Genomic DNA, 23,608 nt, shown 5'->3' with positions numbered 1-23,608 from the left:
AGTGAAATAGCAGTCATTAAAGTCTCACACTAACTCCCTTCAAAATTCTTCCAGACTTTTGAAGAGTTAATGCCAACAGTCCTCAAATTATTCCACAAGACAGAAAGAGAAGGAATATTGCCCAATTTGTTTTATGAGGCCATAGTTACCCTGATACCCAAACCACATAAAGACCCCAAAAGAAAGAGAATTACTGAAGAATTAATGATCATTTTCCCTTATCAACATAAATGCAAAAATACCCAATAAAATACTTGCAAACAAAATTCAAGAACATATCAAAAAGACCTGCTACCATGATCAAGTAGGCTTCATCCCAGAGATGCAGCAATGGTGTCACAGATGTAAATCAACAAATGTTATCTACCATATAAACAAACTGAAAGACATAAACCATACGATCATCTTATTAGATGTAGAAAAAGCCTTTGACAAAATCAAATATCCCTTCAAAGTAAAAGCCTCAGCAAGATTAGGGATACAAGGGACATACCTCAACATAATAAAGGTAGTTTACGAAAGTTTTTCAGTTTCCTGAGGTCCCATTTATTAACTGTCAACCTTAGTGCCTGTGTTACAGGTGTTCTGTTCAGGAAGTTGTCTCCTGTGCCCATGAGTTCAAGGTTATTTCCCACTTTCTCTTCTATCAGGTTCAGTGTGACTGGATTTATGTTGAGGTCTTTGATCCACTTGAACTTGAGTTTTGTACAGGGTGACAGATATGCATCTATTTGCATTCTTCTACATGCTGAAATGCAGTTATTCCAGCAACATTTGTTGAAGATGCTTCCATTTTTGGGCATATACCCAAAGGATGCTCAACCATACCACAAGGACACTTGCTTAAATATGTTCACAGCAGCTTTATTCATAATAGCAGAACCTCGAAGTAACCTAGATGCCCCTCAACTGAAGAATAAATAAAGTGTGGTACATTTACACAGTGGAATGTTATTCAGCTGTTAAAAACAATTGATTGGCTTAGGAAATCTGAAAGTGAATGGATAGAACTAGGAAAAAAAAACCCTTCCTGAGTGAGGTAACCCAGATTCAGAAAGACAAACATGGTATATACTCAAAGCATAACTGATGTGGGAGTGTCATATATCAATCTGTTGATTTCATTGTTTAAGCAATAAAGAAACTACTTGGCCCTGATAGGTTAAAACATAGGTGGGAGGAGAAAACAGAACAGAATGCTGGGAGGAAGAGGAAGTGAGCTCAGAGACGCCATGCTCCCCTCTCCAGATGCGATAGCTCTGCTCTCTGAGACACATGCGATGAAGCTCCGACCCAGGATGGACGTAGGCTAGAATCTTCCCGGTAAGCGCACCTAGCTGTGCTACACAGATGATTAGAAATGGGCTAAATTAATATGTGAGAATTAGCCTAGAAGAGGCTAGATAGAAATGGGCCAAGCAGTGTTTAAAAGAATACAGTGTCCGTGTAATTATTTCAGAGCATAAGCTAGCCAGGCGGCCAGGGTGCTGGGGACGCAGCCCCGCCACTCTTATTACAACACATAACCATGCTATAATCTACAAACCCAGAGAGGTTAGGTGTTGTGGAATATTAGTTTAATATAAGTTACATTCATTTATGTTGTGAAATATTTGTTTAATGATGCGAAGATGTGTTGCATGCTTTTATGTTACATTTGTTTAACTCTGTGAAGCTGTTACTTTGCCTGTCTAAAATATCAGCTTGGTCTATTAAAGAGCTAAATGGCCAATAGTTAGGCAGAAGAGTGAGATAGGTGGGGCTGCCAGGCAGAGAGAATAAATAGGACGAAAAATCTTGAGAGAAGAGGGAGGAGCAAGAAAGGGAGGAGAGGAAGAGGTCAAGGACCAGCCACACAGCCACACAGCTAGCCAAAGAGTAAGAAGTAAAGAAAGATATATAGACTAAGAAAGGTAAAAAGCTCAGAGGCAAAACACAGTTAAAGAGAAATGGGATAATTTAAGTTAGAAAATCTGGCTAAAAACAAGCCCAGCTAAGGCTGGGCATTCATAAGTAAGAATAAGTTTTCGTGTATTTATTGGGGAATTGGGTGCTGGGCTCCCAAAGAGTAAAACAAAGTAAACAACCAAACAACAACAACAAACCCAAGTACAGCTAGGAAACAAGGAAGGCCCAAGGGGGACACATGGATCTCCCTGAGAAGGGGAAATAGAAGAGATCTAGTTGGTGGAGCAGGTGAAGATGGAAACAGGGGGGGACTGGGGGTTGGGGCATGGGTGAATGGAGGGGAAGAGTACTGAAAGAGATACTGGAAGGGGGGTAGATTTCAGGGACTCCTTCATGCAAGGGAAGCCCCCACAAATATACAAGGATAATCCCAGATAAGACTCCTAGCAATAGTGGCCATCTCCTATGATCAGATTGCTGCCTACTCCAATTGTCATCAGGGAGCCTTCATCCAACAACTGATGGAAACAGATGCAGAGACCCACTGACAAACATAAGGCCAAACTTGGGGAATCTTGATGAAGAGATGGAGATAGGATTGTAGGAGCCAGAGGGGACAAGGATATCACAAGAAAAGTCACTATTATTCTAAAAGGAAAAAAATGTAGCAAGAAAATGACTCGTAATGACATTCGGCTATCTATTCAGAGACCAATGCCTTGCACAGTCATCATCAGAGAAGCTTCCTCCTGGAGCAAATGGGCAAGAACTATGGAGACTCCCAGCTAGATATTATGTAAAGAGTGAAAGACCTTAAAACACCAAACCTTAAACTGGTTGTTTTCATCAAATCCCTCCTCTCAGGACTCAGGGACCCCTACAGAAGAGGAAGCAGAATACAAGACCCTTTAAATCAACATGATCGATGCACATATGACCTCACAGAAACTGAGGCAGCATGCACAGGGCCTACATGGGTCGGCACCTGTTATGATTCTAGAGCTAAAAGGAAAGTGGACATATGTCCTACCCAGAGGCCATCTCCAACTGATAACCACTTGCAAAGGAAACTCTAGCTCCCTCCAAGGGAATCTCACTGGGAAAACAAACTATTCTTAAGGGTAGGGCTGCATATCCAGCAGTAGATGGCCAACAGAAAATGAACTCAATTATTAGAATATTATATTCAGGTGTGTTACTTATGTTTATGCTGTGTTAGATTAACTGTGAAGCTGTGATTCTTTGTCTAAAACACTTGATTGATGGGGAAGCCTTGTTAACCAATTGTCTTTAAGAGGTGGGGCCAAGTTAGGGTGTGGCTTTCTGGAACCTGAAGAAAAACCCAGGTGCTCTCTCTGTGGTTCCCTCACCGCACAGCTGAGCTTGGACTTCTTGTTCCTGTTTCGTGAGATTTTCCCCCTTTATTATTTCCTATAATAAATAATATAATTGTTTATCTTTTAGCTAGCCTGGTTATTTCCAGAATCGAGTTAACTTCTATGATGGTCCTAATAAAAAGATGAACGGCCAATAGCGAGGAGGAAGGCTAGGCAGGGCTGGCAGGCAGAGTATAAATAAAGAGGAGACAGGGAACAAGGAGAGGAGGATGTCAGGGGTCAGCCACCCAGACAGTCATGGAGTAAGAAGAAAAGAAAAATATACAGAAGTAAGAAAGATAAAAGCCCAGAGGGAAAAGGAAGTTGGGATAACATAAGATAAGAAAAGTTGGCTAGAAACAAGCCAAGCTAAGGCCAGGCATTCATAACTAAGACTAAGCCTCTGTGTGTGATTTATCTGGGAGCTGGGTGGTGGGCCCCTCAAAAAGCCGAAAGAGTTAAACATCACACAACACCCAATGGTATTTTTGGAGGTACCCTGTCTGTCTCATAATGCCATGTCAGGGCTCTTTTTCTTTTTAATTTTTTCTTATTATTTTTATTTTATCTATATAATGTTTTTCTTCTTTTTACCTTAAAGGTACTTTGTGTATATATTATAGTTTAGTGTTTTTATGGGATTCCTAAATATGCAAAATAGTAGGTCTCTGTTTCTTGAGTTTCTTCTTGGCCTCATTTCCTTCTGTGTGTTTTGTCCAGTTCCAATGTGTTTGTTTTTGGATTTTCTTATTTATTGTATTTTATTAACCCAAGGAGGCTTGTTTGCTTTCCGATGGGAAACAGAGGAAATGTGGGTGGGAGTGGAGGTAGGGAGGACCTGGGAGGAGTGGGGGAAAGGGAAACCATGATCGGCATATATTATGTGAGAAAGAATCTATTTTTGACAAAATGGAAAATGTGTCACCACTTCCCTCTATCTACAAAAACCCTCTAAATTCTGTACTGTCCCTCACATGTCAGCTACCACACTCAGCCTTTTCTTTTTGACACTGAGAGAGAGGCAACATAACTGGAAAGAATGATGGTGCAGTTTAGTGGTTGGAGTGGGAAGAAATCTTTTTAGATCAGATACTATGTTAGATGTTCCGATCTGTAATTATCCCAGGGTAGGAGTCTTGCTGGCTGCAGCTCTAATCCTGCAGTTCTGAGTGAAAGGGCACCATAGTTCTACGTCCTGTCTCTCTCAAACCCTTTATGCGACAAATGGCAATAGACAGACATTTCAAATATCCATTCACAAATCTTAATAACTGGAAAATCATGTTAAATTGTAAAAATACGGGGAAAAATCACCTATAATTCCAATACACAGAACCTAGTACAAACTGTTAGCATTTCGGTGCCCTTACCTCCATTTCTTTTTAGCCGTTTGCTTAAAATGAGAAATGCTTTTCAGCTTTTAATTAAACTATTTATTATACTTTACACCTGGAACAAGCAGTTTTTAATTTTATTTTATATTAGTTTTTGTGGTGTTCGGAATCAAATCCAGAAACTTGTGTGTGCTAGGCAACTATTCTACCTCAAGCTAAATTCAACCTTTAGTAGTGATTTAAAATACCCTCTTCCATGTGTCAACTGTACAATAATGGATTCAGGTGGGATGGTCAAAGGATGCTAACATCAGTGACAATATAAAAAGGATTAGATATTTACATACTTTCGAATTTGCTCTCCATGTGATACTTATTAATTACAAAATAAATTAAAAGATAGTGGCATTATAGTGTATAGCAGATGCCATTTGCTGCCAAGTGTTTAAAATGAACATCTCCAATACAGGGAGAAGCTAGTCCCCCCTTCTTGTTAATAACGTCCTGAGAAGAACAGCACATGACACTGGAGAGAGAGCTCACGGTTGAGAGCTCTTGCTGCTCTGACAGGCAGCTGGGGTTTGTTCCCAGTACCTGAACGGTGGCTCCTGACTGTCAGTAACTCTAGGGGATCCAAAGCTCTCCTCTGGCCTCTGCAGGAACTAGGCACTTATATGACTTACAGAAATACATACAGGCAAATATACATATACAAAATTTTCACTCTTTGCCAGGCATAGTGGCACATGCCTTTAATCCCAGCACCTGAGAGGCAGAGGCAGGCAAATCTCTGTGAGTTTGAGGCCAACCTGATCTACAGAGCGAGTTACAGGACAGCCAGCGCTACCTGAGAAATCCTATCTCAAAAAAAAAAAAAAAAAAAAACCTAACCAAAAAAGAAAGCAAAATAAAAGGCATACCTAAGATCCTTCCTATAAATGTATAGCCTTAATCATTTATGAGGAAACAGTAGACAAAATAAAATGAAAGATAGTCTATGATTTAAGTGGCCTATGATATGAGATAATTTATGTTATGTAAGTATCACCCACCAAAGGCCAAGTAAATATTTTGGTTGTGAGCCTTACCATTTAATGGCTAAGTAATTCTCTCCAGTCCACCAAGTAACTACTGTAGATTAATAAAGACAGAAGTGACTTCACAGACTCCAGCACCTGATTCTGAATCTTTCTTTGTATAGATGACATTATTGAGACAGCTGGGGAAATGTAAACAAGATTTTGCCATAGACAATAGTAATTACGCTAATAGCATGACTTTGAGATTCCAAGTGTGATTACGTAAGAGGATGCGAATGTCCTAGGGAAATATGCAGTGCATAAGTGAGGCAAAGCACAATTACCCATGCATCTGACTCACAGGTTCTTCTCCTCACATTCATGGGGGGAAAAGATGAGGCACACATGATAAGATGTGTACACTGGAGGAACTGAGTGAAGGAAATTTACAATTCTTAACAGTTTTTACAGCTTTTCAATAAATCTGAAATTATGTCAAAACATAAAGTTAAGATAAAAATTACTTTTTTATCATAAAATCACACTCATTAAAAAATTTGAAACATAAAGAAACATACTAAAAAGGAAACAGTGGCCAGCCCGGGTCTCGTTAATCCAAGGAGCCAAGTCTTCTCCTCTGCAGTTTTCCCTCCTGTCTTTGGAAAAACTGGTTTCTTTCCAAACTGTATGTAAATTTCAAAATGCTTCATACTCATGCTTTAGTTAATATCCTCAGTATTCCTTTTGTGAGAATCAGAATTATCATAAATTCATAAAGATTTAACTATGGACTCACTTGAAAAGATATCATGAAGGGTGTGGTGGGGCTCTGGGTAGCTGGTTGCCCATGTCTTAAAAACTGCAATTTAGTTAATTTAGTTTCTTGTTAAATGAGAAGCTTGGGGTAGGTGATTTCTAGGCTCTCTTCCAACCTTAAAATGCTACAACTGTACCATAATCTACCCTCACATTAATATACATATAAAATCTGTAGTGTGTAGAATAGTGTACCATACAGAGCTGGAACAAGGTACATAAGTTAGAATGAACAGAGGTACAAACTGAGCAGTTATGCTATAGAGGAAGATTAACTATTACATATACTTTATAAAGTATAGTTTATAATTAGAGCTAGATGTTACTGGTGATTTGGGATAGAAATAACATAAAACTATTTGGTCATTACGTTAAAATAGATTACAGCTGAAAGTCAATAGATGTCACCCTTTTATAGGAATCTAAAGTATTTATTACAAATTTTATTTCTATATTATACTTTCCTCAAGTATAATTCACTTTAGTCTCATCAATAACCAATTTAACTGGCTGTTTACAGACAGATGGAGAGACAAATGACAAATTAGTACTACCCAGGTTTGTGGCATGGACATAAAAAGTGAATTTATTTTCCAAATACCTTTTATAGCTATAGTCTTGCAAGTAGAAGACATCTTATCTGGTTTGCTATTGATCCAAATGACAAGGCTGAGCATCAGATTAAGGGTATGTCAGAAACCTGAGAGAAGGCTACCAACAGACACAGCAGGACAGTAGCTTCTTTCAGAATGATCTATTAAGGCTCCTGTGTTTACAAAGGCAGTTGGAAAAACACAGAACAATATACTGGGTTGTATCAAGCAGCAAGCAGTGTGACCATAAAGACGCAGGGCGGCGATATGATTCCCCACACACCCATCGTGATGCGTGTTTATTTTCAGCAGTAATGTGCAGACTTTTGAAGATAAACACAAGATACAGGGTCCCTGCCCCAGTCCACACCCTGTTTCTATTGTCCCCATGTCTTTGTGGACAAATGATAGCATTTCTAAGAGAAGGAGTCTGCTGTAAGTCAATGGGTGACATTATCTAAGCTCCCTGCCAGCTTGAAAGGTAGAGTACAATTCAAGAATTTCATCCCAAGATCTTTTCTGGTGATGCCAAAATATAACTTAGCTTAGTATAGTAATGATTTTTTAAAATGCCAAAATAGAGTCCTTTAAAATTCCCAGCTGCTCCTTATATACAGTACAACGTTTGATGAAAAAGAAAAGTTTTAAGGCCAAATACACTAAAACACAAACAACCAAGAGAAACCTGCATAGACTTGGGGAGCCTTTTTTGTGGTTGCCTTGGGATTAGCACAGAAGATCTATTGCTTTCCAAGCTAGAATGAACTGAAGAATTTTGCGAGAATCAAGGCAATAGAAAGGAAGCTTCAGAAAATCCCTTTCCAATGCCTGCAGACAGACTTGGGTTGTTCTTTTAAAACCAAAGGTACTCTCAAAAGAATACCAACATTTGACACTGTTACAGACAAATAACTTAAAACATTGTAGTTTAAAACATCAGTTAAATTTTCAGTTTTACTTTGCCTTTTGTTGTTGTTGTTGTTGTTATTATTGTTTTAAATAGGAACAAAATGTGCCTTCACCTACCATCAGCTTTTAGTGGTCAACATGAGTGTAACTGCATCATCATTAAATGTTGCAGGTATAATTATGTTTAGAGGGATGGTCTTGGATCCTGGACCCAACTCCACACATAAACATGGATATATGATTCAATTGCTAAGTAGCCATAAGTAGCTATAAGTACCTACTTTCTGGAAGGCACTGGCTTTAGAAGTGATAAGCAAGGCAAATTTGGGGTTCAGTTCCTTCAATTATGAAATGATGTAGTCTAATTAAAATACAGAAACTAGTATTTACCAATTGGTTTGGATAACACCAGAGCCTAGATGTTATTAGTTTGTGCTGGAAAAAAAAAAAGGTATTCGAATCAACGGATTATAAGAAATCATGGATTAGGAAAAAATAAATAGGTTTCTTTAGTATGCAATTTCTCAAGAGCCTCTACATGCCCCATGAATTTCCAAGGTTAAATAGGCAGTATTCCCCACGATTATTTGACCACGGGGTTTGTTTCTCACACATTTCACAGAAATATGATCTTCCATGTGTGCTTGCACACACGCATGTGTTTGTGTGTGTGAATGCTCTGGTGTGGTGTGGAGGTGAGAGGGCAGCACTGGATGGCAGTCTCTGCTTTCCATTTTGTGTAAGACAGGGTCTCTGTTGTTCTCCATTGTGTGCACAGGCTAACTGGCCTATGCTGCTGGGAATTCTTCTGCTTTCATCTCTCTGCTTTCATCTCTCGTGCCCCAGCAGGACTGCTAGAATTCTAGATATGCACTAGCCATCTGGCTTTCACTGGATCTGGGGGTTAGAACTCTGGTCCCTCAGGCTTGTGTGGTAAGAGCTTCACCCACAGAGCCACTTCCCCAGACTGGGAATGTCATGTTAAGGAGAAGTGATGAGGAATCTGCACTAAATAATGGCTGAGGTCCTTTTAAATTTCATTTCTCCATTTTACTAGGAAATACACTTCTGAATCCTAAGCCTCATTAACTCGGATAAAATAAGTTTGAGAAAATATGTTTGAGAAAAAGCTTTCAAGAAAAATTCAAGAAAAAAGTTATTTAAGGCTATACATAGTTACTAACATAAAATAAAATTCACCAAGAAAGCCTGCCAACAAATGTTCCAGGAAGACAAGATGACAGGGAATACCTGAAGTGGACAGTCTTTCAAATGATGTCTCCTTCCGACGTAATTTACCAAAATTAGAAACATGGTTTTTTTTTACATTTTTTTATTGAAAAAATTTCCACCTCCTCCCTGCCTCCCATAGAAACATGTTTTTGTAATGGTTTACATATGCTATTGATGCTAAACACCAAATGTATGTTAGACTGTATGCTTTGTACTGTAGGAGATGTAATTGGTCTACAGCTACTGAGACGCACCTGTCTTCCAGACTCCATGCCTTGCACCCGTCTTCTACAAGCCCATCACATTGCTTTCTTCCTCCCACCTACTCAAATTCCCCATCACACCCTTAACTCTCCTCTGCCATGGAGAAGAGCTATTGCTCTGGTTAGAATCAGCTGGCAGTAAACAGGGCTGTAAACCTCAGAGCTTCCATGTGCAGTCAGGCACATCTGGGAGGATTTCTGATAGCTCACAATAAAATCCAGTTAGTCCAAGAAGACTAAATTTATGAATGATTCTGCTTAGTAATAGAGCCAAGTTCAAGACTGCTGACTACTCTCTGTGGAATATTCAATGGGAGGAACTAAACTTTGAAAGTGCAGAAAATTTAATTCTGAACACCACCAATACATGTAATTTCTATGAAGAGTACTGTGGGACATTGGTAGGTTTAATGTATAGATAGTGAGATGTGGAAAGAGAAAGTAAAAAGTAGGAAGACATTAAAAATTACCATCACTTGGGAAGGAAATAGATACAATAGGAACTCCAATTTATAATTGTTTTCTGTGTTCAATGTCCTCAGGGTTTCTAAAAGATACCAGCCCATTTTCACCTTCCCAGCTCCTCACTCACAGTCCTTCTTAATTTGAGCATTTTTGAAATTTCAGTTCCTTCGTCCACTAGGCATGTTCAAATAGGAAAGTTCAGAAGTCCTGTGTCTTGGGCAGGAAAAGCCTTATTGCAGGAATTGTGCGCCTGTGAAACTAGGTTTCAAGGAGTGATCCCTGGACAATGGGAAGGTGTGTAACTATAGCCCAATTCACATCCGTAGTTGCATTAGGAGGTCAAAACACAAAATACAAGATTTGTTGTAGTAGAAGGAGTGTTTCATACAAACATCCCTTGCTGATGACACCCATCATCTTTCGTTTGTTTACTGTGAGACAGGGTCTCGCTATGGTGATACTCAATATATAGACCAGGCTGACCTCAAACTCAAAGATTTGCCTGTGTCTGCCTCTACAGTGCTTGATAAAGGCATGTACCATCACACCGACCTTACATACAAAACGTCTGAAACCAAGATGGACCTGTTTGTAAAGGACACTCAGCAAGCTAACACTGGCCTGTAATTTATACTCTATTCATTATGCGCCACCCTTCTTACATGGAGGGCAAGTCCTATAGGTCCTCCTCTAAACAATCCCAACTTGAATATTTGGATAACAGTTTAAAGTATGGATACATTACTAATTATAGTTAATGCTCTTGTGAAGAGTGCCTTTTGAACTTAGGAGAAATGAGTGCTTTCCCAATACTTTTGAGGTAATTCTGGTTTTCATTCTATATATTATTGTGGGATAAAAGATTTAAAGCTTATTATATAAATTTATGCTTGCAATTAACAAGTAGTTGAGGTTTTATTTCTTTCACATGTGGTGAGGACAATGACAGCAGGAGGAGAGGACCAGATGGGATATGTTTCTGTTATCTCTGGAATCAACTCTTAAAGCTTGGCTGAAGGTAAGATTCCTTTGTTCTTATTTCTGTTTGCTGCCAATTTTTCATATTGTTTCAACATGTACAGTAAGTTGGAACATCTTTTCAAGACTGTCTGCAGGGAAAGTATATTGAAAGCTGGAGACAACACCTCTTTAGCTTAGAGGGCAAATTTGTTTGCTGACCAGGATAAGAATAATATTTCACTTGAGGACAAAGGGCCTTGATTTGTTCATAACTCTTGCTATTTGGGGCTTTTCTAAACTTGCATTTCCTCAGGTGTGACATAGGCACCTCAGCTACGCAGTTTTTCCTGGAACAGCTTCCATGTTGCCCTTGGTACCTGGACTCAGGAAGGTCCAATGCAGATGAGGCTTGTGCTGCCTGCTGGGTCCTCAGCAATGAGCTATTTAAGCCAGTTCGTGTTTGTGGTCTCCCTAAAGCTGAATCTATGTTACAAGCCAATATAGTAACTGCAGCAGTTTGATTGCAGTACTATCTTCTAAGAAGGTATTCATCAGTTATCTGTTAAAAGATTACCAGTGAATAATATCTGGCATCACTGTGAAGAATAGTTTAGAGAGAAGAAAGGCTTAAATCAAGAAGACTATTGGGCTACGTCATTTGATTAGTTCATGGATATGGTAGATGGAGTTAAGACAATAGGTAGACATAGGGGTTAGACCCCTCAAAAGAGTGAGAGAGAGAGAGAGAGAGAGAGAGAGAGAGAGAGAGAGAGAGAGAGAGAGAGAGAGAACTCCTGTATGCAAAGAAATTTCACCAAAATCCTCGCTAATACTTGAACTGAAAATATAGAAACTTCAAGAAAACTTCAAACACCCGAATTAAAAAATATAATTAGATATTTCAGCTACTGTCCAAGACATAGATATAGAGACTTGAGTTCCACATAGTTGGAGGGCTTGGTGCACAACTTAGACTTCCACGGAAATCAAGGACATAGACAAAACAAAACAAAACAACAAAAAAACTGAGTTCCATATAGTTGGCGGGGTTGGTGCACTTCAGGTTTTCATGGAGATGAAGATATAGGTATAGAAACTTGAGTTCTATATACTCTGGGCTTAGTACACATCTCAGGGTTTCCATGGAAATCAAGACATATGCATAGAAATATGAGTTCCACATAGTTGGAGGGCTTGGTACACAACTCGGGTTTCCATGGAAATCGTGCAACTATGCATTAAAATACAGGCCATGGATTAGAAATATGAACGAGGTTCAAGAGATTCATCCAATAGCCAATATTCTCCAGAGGAAGATAACAAAATCAAGAATCTCTAACAAGGTATCATCCACAATTATGGGTCCAAAATCAAAATTATACATGAAAAGAAACAAAAATAAGACTCAAAGTTAAGAGAAAAACAATTATTACAAATGAATATTAATATGACTTGATGTTAGCAATATTACAAGGGGCTACATAATGAAAATGCTCAAAGACTCAACAAGAAAGATGGTCAGAATTGCAATTCAGGAAGAGATTCAGCAGATTCCTTGTAACTCTCTAGTCAATCAGCCTAGCCTAGTTGGTGCTTTTCAGGCCACTAAGACCTTGTCTTAAAAGCAAAAATGGATAGTGTCTAAGGAATGACACCTGAGGAATGATCATGTTGTCCTGTGGTCTGCACACATACCTGAATGCATCTCTCTCTTTGTCTCTGTCTCTCTGTCTCTGTCTCTGTCTCTCTCTCTCACACACACACACATACACACACACACGATAAGGGAGGGGGATAAATTATTAATCTAAGTTCTAGAGTTGGAAAGCACATAGCCAGAAATATAAAAAATAGCAACATGACATGAATATAATTTTGATAACATCAATAGGAACAGAGACAATGGAACCAAGTGTTTGAGAAAAACAAAACAAACAAAACCAACTGAAATAGAAACTTTTATACCCAGGTATCTCAGTGAATCACAAGGATGATTAATATAAGTAAAACCATTTCTAGGCACATGATAGGCAAAATGCTGAAAACCCACAAGAAAGAAAGCACCAAAGAGCACAACGCCATTACATGTACGAGCAGACAGAAAAGGTGATCTTTCCCCTTGGTGTGCTCTTGCTTCTGATACAGGGTGTGGTCCACAGGAGACCGACCCTGTGATGCTCATGCCCAGCAGTTTCACTACTACCCAGGTGGGATGCCTCCTGCTTCCTAGTCCCAGATTTCTGGCTCTGGTCTTTTGTATCTCCACCATCCACATCCAGCAAGGTCTGATCTGGACTCTGTGGGGAGGGAGATCCTCTTCCATGTTTGTTTCTCCCTTAGAAATTATCACTACACCTGAGAGGTGGTAGTGCTCCTCCCAAAGTTTGCTGTCCTTCCTGAAAGACAGCTTTGTACTCATTGTCAAAATAGTAAATGCTTTTCCTCTAAGGTCATAAACACAAGGATGCCCACCTTAGCTATATCTATTTGAACTAAGAACAGAAGTTTTAACTGTTAGTTCTTAGCCTAGAAAAGACAAAAAGAAGGCAGGCTTACAGACTAGAAAATGAGTTCATTTGTACTTGGGCATGGCATGATTATTCACAAAGAGGCACAAGGAATCTATAAATAACATAAAATCAAATTTAGCAAGTTTGTAGGATGAAGGATGATACAAAACATGATGAAGTAGACGACAAGCACAGAGGAAGGCACACCATCACAGTCTGGACAGAGGGGGAAATTAAAATCACTGCACACCAAAGTGGAGTAATGGCTTGATTTAAAATGACTAAGATGCCAATCATCCCATTCCCCCACTCTCCCCCCTTTAGACACCTAGAGTTGTCATATAGGTCTTTCACTTGTTATTTTAGAGTTACCCCAAGATATTCTATATTTGTGGTTATTGTAAAGGGTGATGTTTCTCCGATTTCTTTCTTGGCCCATTCATTAGGGATACTGACTTTTTGAGTTAATCTTGTATCTTGCCACAGTACTAAAGGTATTTATCAGCTGCAGGAGTTCCTGAGTAGAATTTTTGGGGTCACTTATGTATACTATCATATCATTTGCGAATAACGAAACTTTGACTTCTTCCTTTCCAATTTGAATCCCCTTGATCTCCTTTTGTTGTCTTATTGCTCTAGTTAGAACTTCAAGTACTATATTAATAGTTATGGACAGAGTGGACAGCTTTGTCTTGTTCCTGATTTTAGTGGAAACTCGCTTTGAGTTTCTCACCATTTAATTTGATGTTGGCTGTCAGCTTGCTGTAAACTGCTTTTATTATGTTTAGATATGTTCCTTGTATCCCAAGGATCATCTCTCCAAGACTGCCGCGCACTGCGCCCCTGTGTCTGCGCTCGGTGCACTATTACCCAGTTACCGAGCTTCAAGCAAGGGGGCTGGAGGTTAAAATATACAGACACACACAGACAGAGAGACAGCAACACGGGTCATCCTTGTATTCCCCAAGAATGCTCCCTTTATTGTGTTCAGGGGCAGATTATATGGAGATAGCCACGCCCCAACCAAACCCACCAGACACCACTCTCCTGCTATCAGGAACTCCTGAAGGTCTCTTGCTCAGACCAGCTGTAGGCACTCTGATCAGGGGATTACAAGAAATTCAGGATCTGGGGTCTGACTGCTCCCAACATCAGACCTTTATCATGAAGGGGTATTAGATTTTGGCAAAGGATTTTCAGCATCTAATGAAATGATCATGCAGTTTTATTCTTTCAGTTTATTTATATGGTGGATTACATTGATAGATTTTTGTATGCTGAACCAACTCTGCATCTCTGAAATGAAGCCTACTTGGTCATGGTGGATGATTTTTTTTTTATGTGTCCTTGGATTCGGTTTGCCAGTATTGTATTGAGTATTTTTGCATCAATGTTCATGAGGGAGATCAGTCTATATTTCTCTTCTTTTGTTGCATCTTTGTGTGGTTTGGGTCTCAGGGTACCTATGGTCTTTCAAAAGGAGTTTGGCAATGTTCCTTCTGTTTCTTTTCTGTGAAACAATTTGAGTATTGGAATTCGCTCTTATTTGAAGTTCTGGTTGAATTTTGCACTGAAGCCACCTGGTCCTGGGATTTTTTTTTTTTTTTTTTGGTTGGGAGACTTTTAATGACTGCTTCTATTTCCTTGGGAATTATAGGTTATTTAAATTGTTTATCTGGTCTTGATTTAATTTTGCTATATGGAACCTATCCAGAAAATTGTGCATTTCTTTTAAATTTAGTACCTGAAGTCTTAACTAGAACAATAAAACAACTGAAGAAGATCAAGAGGATACAAATTAGAAAGGGAGAAGTCAAAGTATGTTTATTTGTAAATAATACGTTTGTAAATAATTTATGTGACCTAAAAATTCCCCTGGGAGACTCCTACAGCTGATAAACACTTTCAGAAAAGTAGCTGAATACAAAATATACTCACAAAAACCAGTAGTCCTCCTACATATAATTGATAAACAGACTGAGAAGAAATCAGGGAGACAACACCTTTCACAATGGCTCCAAATAATACAGAATATCTCGGGACAGCTCTAACCAAGCAAGTGAAAGACTTGTATGATTAAAACGTCAAGTCTTTGAAGAAAGAAACTGAAGATGGTATCAGAAGATAGAAAAATCTCTCATAATCGGGGGAGGGGGAGGGAAATGGGAGGCGGTGGTGGGGAGGAGGCAGAAATCCTCAATAAATAAATAAATTAAAAAAAAAGAAAAATCTCTCATGTTCAAGAATTGGTAGAATTAATATAGTTAAAATGGCCATCCTACCAAAAGCAATCTACAGATTTAATGCAGGCCCCACCAAAATTTCAACACAGGTCTTTACAGATCTTAAAAGGATAAGCTTAAACTTCATATGGTGCTGTGGGACAATGATCTTTTATCCTGTCACTTGTATTATTTTAATAAAATGCTGATTGGCCAGAAGCCAGGCAGGAAGTATAGGCCAGGCGAAAAGAACAGGAGAATTCTGGAAAGAGAAAAGCTCAGTCTGCCGTTGTGACCCAGCTGCAGAGGAAGCAAATTGAGAATGCCTCGCTGATGAAAGGTTTCAAGACACATGGCAAACATAGACAAGAATTATGGGCTTGAGCTAATAGGCCAACCAGTTTATAATTAATGTAGACCTCTGTGTATTCCTTTGGAACTGAACAACTGTAGGACCAGGCAGGACAGAAACCCCAGTCAACAATAAGGAAAGGAAAACAACAACAACAACAAAACTAAGATATCTGAAACAATCCTGAACAATAAAAGAATACCAGATATATCACCAGCCTCAATTACAAGTGGTATTACAGAGCTATAGTAATAAAACTGTGTGATATTGGCACAAAAGCAGACATGTCAATCAATGGGATTGAGTTGAAGACCCAGCCATAAATCCACACAACCAAGGACACCTGAGTTTTGATAAAGAGCCAGAAATATACACTGGAAAAAAACATTACATTAACAAATGGTGCTGGTCAAACTGAGTGTCTGTATGTAGAATGCCAATAGATCCATACTTATCACCCTGGACAAAACTCAAGTCCAAGTGAATCGACATAGGGTCAGGTACACTGAACCTGAAAGAAGAGGAAGGGAGAACAGCCTTGAACTTTGGCACAGGAAAACACTTTCTGAACAGGTACACGCAATAAGATTATCAATTAGTAAGTGGGACCTCATGAACTGAAAATCTTCTGTATGTCAAAAAAACCACTGTCATTCAGACAAAGTAGAAGCCTACAGAATTGGATTTTTTTTTTTTACCAACTCCACATCCAACAGAGAACTAATATGCAAAATACATAAAGAATTCAAAATACTAGAAATCAAAAGATCAAATAATCCAATTTTAAAAATGGAGTACGGAGATAAACAGAGAATTCTCTAAGGTTGCCGAGGACAACACCTAGACAACTCACTGGAAACAGAGAAGTCACGCTGGTGCCTACATGGAGCCTTCACCCTTATGTTCTAGTTTCTTCGGGGAGGGCTATGAACAGCTGAGGAGAAAAACCCAGACCCTGACTTCCAAACAGCCACTGGGTACTAAATGCTAAGGGTCCCAGCATGGGAAGCTGTAATGCTAGCTGCTCATTTCTGGGTTGGTGACAAGAGGAGCAACCACCTAATAAATTCAGTACAGTCATAAGTCCCTAATTTAAAAGACTGGAACTATTAAGTCCTTAGTTCGCAATGTCCAAGGCTATTCATACGGCACTAGCTTCCAAAGAAATTTCAGAGAACTACGTCTATGATGTCAAGTATTTGAGGTCATAAGTCTGTGGCTCTAGATGTCCAAATCTATATTCTCTGATTCTCAAGGACTAGAGCTCTACCTCTGAGCTTAGAGCTTGAAACCCACGTAATAGGAAGACTTGAAGTTCATGGCTTCCAAGGGAGCTCTTGCTTTCTGACTGATGATTTGTATTAAAGTAGAATAGAAGGGTGCTCAGTCATTTGCAAATGTTATTCTGTACTGTTTTTCTTCCTACAAGATACTTTCCAAAAGCTTTCCCTAACCTCTCTCTTATATTCCAGAAAGGTATGAAAGTATCTATGCATGCTGGGCTTATTTTGTTTTAGAATATTTCTGGTGTTTTTTTCTATGAAATATATTTCCTATAGGATATTATTGTTTTGTTTTTGGATATTTTCTATATCAAAGTGATTGAAGCCCATCATCATGCCATATATATGACTATCTCTCTATCTGTATCCATCCACCCCATTCTGCACTCATGTCACACATATCCCTTTACCTTCTCCTGTTTCGTCCCTCTGCCTCCCTTTAGATTCTCTCTTGTCTGTATCTTAGTCTACTTCCTACTTTTATCTCTCTCTCTCTACACAAATACATACTAGTTTCTGCCTAGATCACATGCAGGACTTATCTTTTGGAGTCACCCTATTTCCAGGTCTCCCTCTCTCGGCTTCTTGCTTTTGTTTGAAGATGCTAGCTCCTAGTTTCCTGTTCCTGATGGTTGCCTTTGCACCATGATGGACTCTTATTCACTAGAACTGTATTCCCAAATAAACTCTTCAAGTTCTGGGTCACGCTGTTTTATTTATTTTTTATTGATTTGTATTGAGCTCTACATTTTTCTTTGCTCTCCTCCCTGTCTCTTCCCTCCCCTTCAACCCTCTCAAGGTCCCCATGCTCCTAATTACTCAGGAGATCTTGTCTTTTTCTACTACCCATGTAGTTTAGATCAATATATGTCTCTCTTGGGTCTTCATTGTTGTCTAGGTTCTCTGGGATTGTGATTTGTGGGCTGGTTTTCTTTGCTTTATGTTTAAAAACCACTTATGAATGAGAACATGCGATAATTATCTTTCTGTGTCTGGGATACCTCACTCAAAATGATGTTTTTTTTCTTTTTAGCTTCATCCATTTGCCTGCAAAATTCAAAATGCCATTATTTTTTCTGCTGTGTAGTACTCCATTGTGTAAATGTACCACATTTTCCTTACCCATTCTTCGGTCGAAGGGCATTTAGGCTGTTTCCAGGTTCTGGCTATGACAAACAATGCTGCTATGAATATAGTTGAGCACATGTCCTCATGGCACGATTGAGAGTCCTTTGGATATATACCCAAAAGTGGTATTACTGTGTCTTGAGAAAGGTTGTTTCCTAATTTTCTGAGAAATCACCACACTGACATCCAAAGGGGCTGTGCCAGCTTGCACTCCCACCAGCAATGCAGGAGTGTTCGCTTTTACCCGACATCCTCCCCAGCATAAATTGTTATCAGTGTTTTTGATCTTGGCCATTCTTGCAGGTGTAAGATGGAATCTCAGAGTTGTTTTGATTTCCATTTCTCTGATGACTAAGGATGTTGAGCATTTCCTTAAGTATCTTTGAGCCATTTTAGATTCCTCTGTTGAGAGTTCTCTGTTTAGGTCTGTATTCCATTTTTCTTATTGGGTTATTTGTTCTTTTGATGACCAATTTCTTGAGTTCTTTGTATATTTTGGAGATCTGACTTCTGGGGTTGGTGAAAATCTTTTCCCATTCTGTAGGTTGTTGTTTTGTCTTGTTGACCGTGTCCTTTGCTTTACAGAAGCTTTTCAGTTTCAGGAGGTCCCATTTATTAATTGTTTCTCTCAGTGTCTGTGCTGCTGGGGTTATATTTAGGAAGTGGTCTCCTGTGCCAATGCATTCAATTGTACTTCCCACTTTCTCTTCTATGAGGTTCAGTGTGCCTGGTTTTATGTTAAGATCTTCCATCCATTTGGACTTCAGTTGTGTGCATGGTGATAAATATGGATCTATTTTCATTCTTCTATATGTTGATATCCAGTTATGTCAGCCCATGGTGTTTTATTTTAGCAAAAAATTTAATAACTAAGACACAAGTCTTTATATTATGGCTAGTAATTTCCTTTTGGATGTATAGATGGCAATGACTTTGTTCTTTTTCACCAGTGTCTTAACATGCTTATTGATTCCCTAACGTGATGATATTTTTAACTTCATGAATTATCACTTGTCAAGTTTTGTTATTTTCTATGCTATTGGAGTTCTTTACAGAAAGTACTTCCCTATGCCTCTGTCGAAGCTTTCCCCTATGCTTTCCTTAGATTCAGAAACTCAGGCCTTACATTAAGGTTTTGATTCATTTTTGGTTGATTTTCACACAGTGAAAGATACTGGTCTATTTCCACTCTTCTGCATGTGGCTATTCGCTTTTTTGATCACTGTTAAAAAGGCTGTCTTGTTTCCAATTATGTTTAATGCTTTCTCAAAAATAAGGTGGCTATAGTTGCATCTCTTCTACCCCAGTGACCGGTCTGACTCTTCTGTTTCTGTGTCAGCACTATGTTTTTGTTTCTGTTGTCTCTGTAGTATAATTTGAAACCACGTATTGTAACACCTCCTGCATTGATATTATTGCTCAAGATTAACTTGGCTATTTCATACTTTTGGTGCTTTTTTAAATGAAACTTAGTTTTTTTTTTTTTTGAGACAGGGTTTCTCTGTAGCTATGGAGCCTGTCCTAGAACTCATTCTGTAGACCAAGCTGGCCTCGAACTCACAGAGATCCACCTATCTCTGCCTCCTGAGTGCTGGGATTAAAGGAGTGTGCCAGCACTGCCCAGCTTTGCAACTTAACTTTTTTCTATTTCTATGTCTTTGAGATACTGATGGGTAATGCACTGAACTTACAGACTGCATTCAGAGTAGAATTATTGCTGAGAACCAATATGCAGCCATTTGCATTCATGGCTTACTATATGGATTATGCCTTTCTGCTCCTCTTGAATTGTTACTTTGTTTTACATTTACCCACATTGGATTACAGAATTTAGAGGTGGGCTTTTCTTTTCTTTTTTATTTTATTCTATTGTTTTTATTGAGCTATATATTTTTCTTTGGGTCCCTCCCTTCCTCTTCCTTCCCCTTCTGCCTTCTCCCATGGTCTCCATGCTCTCAATTTTCTCAAGAAACCTTGTCTTTTTCTACATCCCATGTAGTTTAGATCCATGTATGTATCTTTTAGGGTCCTCATTGTTGTCTAGGTTCTCTGGGGTTGTGAACTATAGGCTAGTTTTTCTTTGCTTTATGTCTAAAAGCCACTTATGAGTGAGTACATATGATATTTGTCTTTATGGGTCTGGGTTACCTCACCCAATATGCTGTTTTCTAGATAGATCCATCCATTTGCCTGCAAATTTCAGAATGACATTATTTTTTCTGCTGTGTAGTACTCCATTGTGTAAATGTACCACACTTTCCTTATCCATTCTTCAGTCATTTAGGTTGTTTCCAGGTTCTGGCTATGACAAATAATGTTGCTATGAATATAGTTGAGCACATGTCCTTGTGGTAAGATTTAGCATTCTTTGGATATATACACAAAGTGGTATTACTGGGTCTTGAGGAAGGTTGTTTCCTAATTTTCTGAGAAATCACCACACTGATATCCAAAGGGGATAAACCAGTTTGCACTCTTTATTTAAATTCAATGAACTTTTTGTAATTTTAAATTCACGTCTTTTACTAATTTTGGACATTTTTTGTTATAATTTTCTTTTTTCTTAAAGCAACATGTATTTTTATTAACAAAGCCAAACATTTTAACACTTTTTACAGTAAATGTGTCTACCTTCATCCACTTACTCATTTTTGTATAGTATTTAAAAAATATATATATTTTTTTGCTTCAAAATCACCAGCTTTGGAATCCAACATTAAATAAAGTAGATTTTTCAACATTGCCTCACAAATTACAGAGACTTACATTTTTCTCTATTGTTTTAGATGGTAAACATTGAGGAAAGAAGATTTATGGCAACAGTTATGTAAGGTCGAATGTGCCAGTGAAGTTCAGGAGTATAAGGCCTTAGGGAAGGTATTTGAATTGGGTGACCAGAAGGGTGGTGGTGAGTTATGGCAAATACTCTTCCTTAAGCTCTATATAACCAGCGTTGAAATTTTAAGTCTAATCCTTCAATAAAATTTTCAAAACACTCATTGTTCTCTACATAAAATCATTTATTGTCTGATCCCACTTTCCTTGTCCATTATCCCCATGTTTTCTGCTTATTATTCAACAATCTATAGATACTAAACTATATATTCTTTTTCTCCTTGAGTATGTATGTGTATAAAAGAGCTTGAATTGCATATGATAGCAATGGTATGTTAAATCCAATACTGTTAGTGTGTTCTATTTTACTAAAGTAGGGGAGAAAAATCTGGTGTTCCTTTGAAGAAGCAATTTAGCCCATGCACAAGTCCCCATTCTTTAGGATGTCTCATGTAAGGCTTTGCTTCATAAGATTCCACATTTCTAGATAAAAATAACTCCAAACATCCATGTTTTATTATTAACTCATTTATCATTTTAATGTCTCATTTACTTTTCCCAATATTAATAGAAAAATGCCCATTATTTGTTAACCCTGGCCATGGGAGGATCATGTATAAAGTCTCAATTTTAATCTCCACTTTAAGTGGTTTACAGTCTAACATCATCCAAAACAAAAAGATCCAACCTAGTTTTGTACAGTGGTGTATGCATGTAGTTATGCATCCAGGTTTAAAATATCATTTGAATTTATAGAGATTTATCATCCAAAGAGATATCTAATTAAATAAAAAGAGAGGATATGTTAGCTGAGTCAACTTCAGTATCTATTCCTTTGTATAAAGGGCTTTTACATGCCTTCCTCCCCAATTCTGAGAGCATACTGTTCCTTATTCCTTTCACCATGAATAGGGCTGACATTTGACAGCTTCACAAGGCTGACAGGGTTACCCAACAGCCCGCCCTCCCTATTCTCAATCCAATTAGACCTCTAATCCTCCAGATGAAAGGCCCCACTGCTCACGCTCCTCATGACAACGACAGCTATTGATTATTTGTCACGGCGGCTAACACCTTCCCTGTCGAGGCTGCTCTGACAGAAGCAAACCTACCAAATTAGACAGCATTTTATCTGCCCTGGAGGCCAAATGGCACAACAAGTAAAGGCTAATAAATGGTATAAAAATGAACAAATCATAACATTATGACAGGCTGATCGTTGCCAGCAGACTCCCAGCTCAAGCTTGATGCTCTGTTAGACTGCCTCCTTCCCTTTCCCCTCTGCTCTAGCTCTGACTTTGACTGAATTAAAGGCCAGAACAATTAAGGCATTTGACCAGCAAAGATAAGCCAATTGAAGAATCACCAAGGGACATGAATGTCAATAACTGACTGCCATTTGTCAATACAAACATTCTGGAGATGCAAATGTTCAGGCCTCTGCTCGCCACTAGGCTGCACTGATTCACTTTCCAATGAGAGAGAGCACAAAAGGACAGCCTGTGGCTATTTAACCAGAAAGGGGCAGGAGGCACAAAGCAAAGAAAAAGAAATCTGTGGTCTCAAGAGAGGAAGTATTCTATAAAGAACAAACGAGAATCACTGGGATGGGGATGGAGGTTTGTATGAGAAAAATTCAGATAGGAAGGCAGAGACAGTATTTCTTTAGAAAATGTTTTGTTATTAGACAACTAGAATATCATTATATTTTTCATGGAAAATATGTACATAATATAAAAATGCACTGGGAAAATAACTAAATCTGTAACTGTATTTATTCATTCAACAAATATTTTTGAGTATGAACCATGTACTTGTTCTAGGCAAAGGGGTAAATTATTGAGTGAAACAACTTCCTTACTATATCCTAACGGAAGGAACAGAGCACAAGCATGCTAAGTAAGTAAACACAATATTATTTTAGGTAGTGTTCAGTACTTCTGAAAAACCTGAGTTGGGTGAAAAAACAATGTTTCGAGGTAAAGAGGGCTATTAGACAGGATATGGGTTTCCTGGCATTTGGACCTCTGTAGAGAACTGACAAAATTGAAGGAGTTCAACATGGAGATTCCTACAGAACTAGCACAGCCAGCAGACACAGAGCAAATGCTAGAACAGTCCTTGAATCTTAGAGGAAACAGCAAAGGCAGAGTGGCCTAAGGAGAGAACAGGGAAGAATAGGAACAAGGTCATGGAGACAACAGAATTCACATATGTAATGATTTAGAGGCTACAGGAAATACAGTGGTCCCCTGATGTCTATGGATTGGCTCCAGGATACCAGCAGACTTGTAGACACTCAAGTCTTTTTTTTTTTTTTTTTTTTTGGTTTTTCGAGACAGGGTTTCCCTGTGGCTTTGGAGCCTGTCCTGGAACTAGCTCTGTAGACCAGGCTGGTCTCG

The 23,608-nt window shown here is 38.6% G+C and overlaps 1 protein-coding gene across 1 annotated transcript in view; it reads right to left on the bottom strand.

The window, feature by feature from the left end:
* Invs (inversin) overlaps positions 1–23,608 on the bottom strand; it is a 126,388-nt gene that overhangs the window by 61,698 nt on the left and 41,082 nt on the right. The gene's annotated exons all lie outside the window — the stretch shown is intronic.

Source organism: Microtus ochrogaster, linkage group LG5 (assembly GCF_000317375.1).
Source record: "Microtus ochrogaster isolate Prairie Vole_2 linkage group LG5, MicOch1.0, whole genome shotgun sequence".
Taxonomy (NCBI): domain Eukaryota; kingdom Metazoa; phylum Chordata; class Mammalia; order Rodentia; family Cricetidae; genus Microtus; species Microtus ochrogaster.
The sequence above is the reverse complement of the archived record's forward strand: the minus strand, read 5'-3'. Positions and strand labels throughout refer to the sequence as shown.